General features: G+C 38.6%; 1 pseudogene; it reads right to left on the reverse strand.

Moving 5' to 3' along the window:
* The window catches only part of LOC101592689, a 956-nt pseudogene extending 456 nt beyond the window's left edge, over nt 1–500 (reverse strand).
* Between the last annotated feature and the right edge of the window lie 3,428 nt (nt 501–3,928).

Raw genomic sequence — 3,928 nt, forward strand, 5'->3', positions numbered from 1 at the left:
CTTCCTTCCTTCCTTCCTTCCTTCCTTTTTTCTTTTTTTTTCCTATATTTTAGGGAAGGGTCTACTGGGTGTTCAGGGTCTCATTAGTAGATCACACTTGTAGTGATTCTCATGTTTACAGCCTACCAAGTGCTGGATTACAGGTGCTTGCCATCACACCCAGTCTCAAAGGCCTTCTCAGCGGGCCTGGGGGAAGGGGTTGGGCCGGCACAGCAGGCCCAGGGATCGAACCCCGGGCCCTGCGCCTGCTTGTAGGTGCTTTAATCCATTGAGCTATTTGTCCGGCCCTTTAGTTAGTTCTTTCAAGGTTGCGTCCATCCAGGTGTAGATCTGCAGCTTGCTGGATGGGACGTTGTCGCTATAGAACTCTTCTATACAGTGGTGGCCACCGTTGTTGTTGGTGAAGACGCGGAGCAGCAGTAGACATGTCTTCTCAGGACAATTGGCTGTGCTGGCTCTTTCTTAATTTCCTCCTGAGTAACTCGCAACTCCACTGCCATCTTCTTACTTCTGCTCTGACATTCTTATTTTCTTAAGCATGGACAAGAATTTGCTTAATATGGCAATTGGAAGGATAATTGCCGCAAAGCTTTGTGTAGTATTAGAAACATACTTAGTGGCTTAACATCTCTCCTAGAATCAATTCATAGGCTTATAGTAACAGTCAGAATTTGTGGCACCTAATGTATATATTATTTCCAACTGTAACAGTTGATATCTTGTGTCAACTTTAGATATTTAGAAGCTGAACTAAGTGACTCAGCAGTTCTTTACCCTAGGGTGTAGAGGACATGCCCTAGGGTGACTGTTTATGCTGTAAGATGTATAATGCTTGGTTCACTGTGTCAACTTGAGAAGTTTAGAAATTTAACTAAGTGACTCAGCAGGGGTCCCAAGTCCTCACTTTGTAAACATCCTGAGCCTGTATAAGAAGAGGGCAGAAAGATGGTGTGAGTGTTGCACCTTCTCTACGGGGTAGCCTGCATACAGCATAAAGGAGGAAAAGAGAATTGTTTTCCCATTTTTTGTTCTTGATACTTTTTCTGTCTTATGCTGCCATCGTGAATGGTTGCTCTTTCACCACACCACCCTGCCTTGAAGCAGCTGATTATGAACTGAAATCTCTACAAACTAAGCTAAATAAACATTTCCTCCTTTAACTTTGGGTATTGGGTATTTTGTTCCAGCAATGAGAGAGAAGTAACCAAGATACTAACCAAAATACTCTTTGCTGCAGTATGAATAGAGAGATAAATATGTACTTGTATCATCTTTCTGTTCATTGAGCTTCTATGCTGCTATTTAAGAGAGGTTATTTAAACTGATTCTCAGCATGACCTGCAACATGGATATGTGGACTCAGTGATTCAGACTCTTGCTCTATTATTGATTCTGACATTTGTAGTTCAAATGTTTTTCACAGTCTTTCTTATTATGACACCATTTAGCAAACTTAAATTTCAAGGACCAAATATCTGAAATAATATGTGATATTTTTCAGTCATTCCTCACATATTGAAAGAAAAACTACATAGGAGAAAATATCTATGGTCATCTACATATGTTCATTTAGGGGCTCTGAATATCTTTTGTGATTTTTTTCCTTGTTCCATAGACAAGAACTGTGCTTATGCAGTCCGGTCCTTGGTTAACATTAGGAACCAAATGAAATTTTGTGAAGCACATGACAGTAGGTGCTTCTACAACTACCTGTTAAACTGTAGACAGATCCTCAAATGTCATCATTCCTGAAAATGAACGAGTAGAAAAATAGAGTGAAGTGTGCTTTCTAGGCAGTCTGAGGGAAGTCAATGGTTTGAAAGTGAATGTAACATTTCCCATTTTATTTCCTTACAAATATTTTTATCAAGGGAGTGCATGCATGTAGTAAATTAAAGAGCAAGTTGGTTATAAAATATTCAGACAATTGTCCTTGTGTAACTTTTACCATATCCATTTCCTCAAAAGCAACCATTTTCATCTCTTTTAACTGAAACTGAACATACGAGCTAACAATTTTCTTAGTTTTTATTTTATTTTATTAATTTGGGAAGTATCAATAGCCTTCTTTGAGAAGATGAGGACTTAACTTTTTCTCCTCTTTCCACTCTACAACACATGTACTTTTTATTTGAAATTAAGTACATACCAAAGTAATTAAAAATAGGTCTATTAATTCTTTAGGATTCAAATCTTAAAAAGAATAAGTAGCATTTATTAATCAAAGGATTTAATCCACTTTGTTAGAGAGTACATATCCTTCTCTGCAGGATAAAATCATGGAATCAGGTGACCTCCAGGTATATGAAAAGGAAAATTTTATTTATTTATCTATTTATTTTTATTTATTTGGCACAGGGTCTTGCTATGCAGTCAGATTCATAGTGATCATTCTGTTTCAGCCTTCCTAGCACTGGGATTAGAAGCGTACACCACCATGCCTGTTTTCAGTGCTGGTATGGCATGCAGTACTGGGGATCAAACTTTGGACCTTGCACTTGCCAGGCAGGTACTTAGACTGTGGAATTGTCTCTCTAGCCCTGAAAAGGAAATTTCAAGTCAAGGGCAGGAATTGTAAAACTATCAGAAGCTTTAGGGATAAGGAAGAACTGACATCTCTTAAGCACCCATCATCACTTTTCAAGCACCAGTTGGAAAGATTTTAATATATGCCACTAGGGATTCCTTCAGTATGAACAGAGATTGAACTTAATCTACATTGTGTGAAGTGAAATTTAATCCGAATTTTAAGAGATGACATTTAGGGGCTCACACAATGGTACCAAGACCCTGGCTCCCTGTCTCAGCTATACCTACATGGCTTGGTTTCTTGCCGGTGGGCTCTCTGTGGTTGTCTGCTAAGGAAGTCACTGGCTTGCTTGTACCTTCAACCAATGACACACAGGATTTGATCAATGAATGACCTAGCTCTCCCATGCCCTGGAAGTGTTTGTGCTATGCTGACTCCCATAATTTTCTGTGGTCCATAGTATCCTATTTCAGTCATCTGCTCATAATTGCATTTTATTGAGTAAAGTAGTAGATAAGGAAATCCCACTTCTAACTCCTTATTTTAACCTCAGGAAATACTCTGGCTGGGCTCGCTTGGGTCAAATGCCTACACCTTATTGCAGGGTGACCAGTTATCATGGGCATGGAAAGAAGGAAAGTGGACTAATTTTCAAAAGAAAGTAATAGTGGGCCGGGAGATGGCTTAGTAGAATAAGTGCTTCCCTGGCAAGTGCAAGGACCTGAGTTCAATCCCTGGTTCTGAAAAAAAAAAAAAAAAAGAAAAGAAAAAGAAAAAGAAAAAGAAAAAAATAATAGTTCTAAGATAAAAGCATATCTGAAACCAAGATCATGAGGCAAATACTATCACTTCGATTTTCCTCATAGTAATACAAGTTGAGAGAATATAAATGAGTTGTTCTAGATCACATTGCTCAATACAATGGGGTTTACAATGTTACAGTTTTTCTTTTAAATAAACTGGACACTGAACAGTTTTATGGACATTTACTTCTGATGTTTTGCTTTTGCAATGCAATGGAATACTTTATAGAATACTTTATCATTGATGTTGGAAATACTTTTTTTCAGAAAAGATGTGATGCTTAATTTTGATTGTAAACGTCATTGGCCTAAGAGTAGCTTTGAAAACTAGTAAAATATTCTTTGGGGTGTGTTTGTGTGGCTTGTGGGTGTGTGACCATGGGGTCTCTGTCTGGTCCTTTTCTGCTCTGGAGCTCTTCTCGTGTGTTCCTTCCTGACTGCTATATGGGGAGTAGGATGTTTCTCACCCATGTTCTTCTGCTATAATGTTTTTCTCTTGGAACCAAAGACCACTCACTAAAGCCCTGAGCCAAAACAAACCTCTAGAAGTTGTGTCAGATATGTTTTCCCTGAAGTATGAATGTTGAGCAATGCA

The sequence above is a fragment of the Octodon degus genome, unplaced genomic scaffold (genome assembly GCF_000260255.1).
Source record: "Octodon degus isolate 3935 unplaced genomic scaffold, OctDeg1.0 scaffold00059, whole genome shotgun sequence".
NCBI lineage: Eukaryota > Metazoa > Chordata > Mammalia > Rodentia > Octodontidae > Octodon > Octodon degus.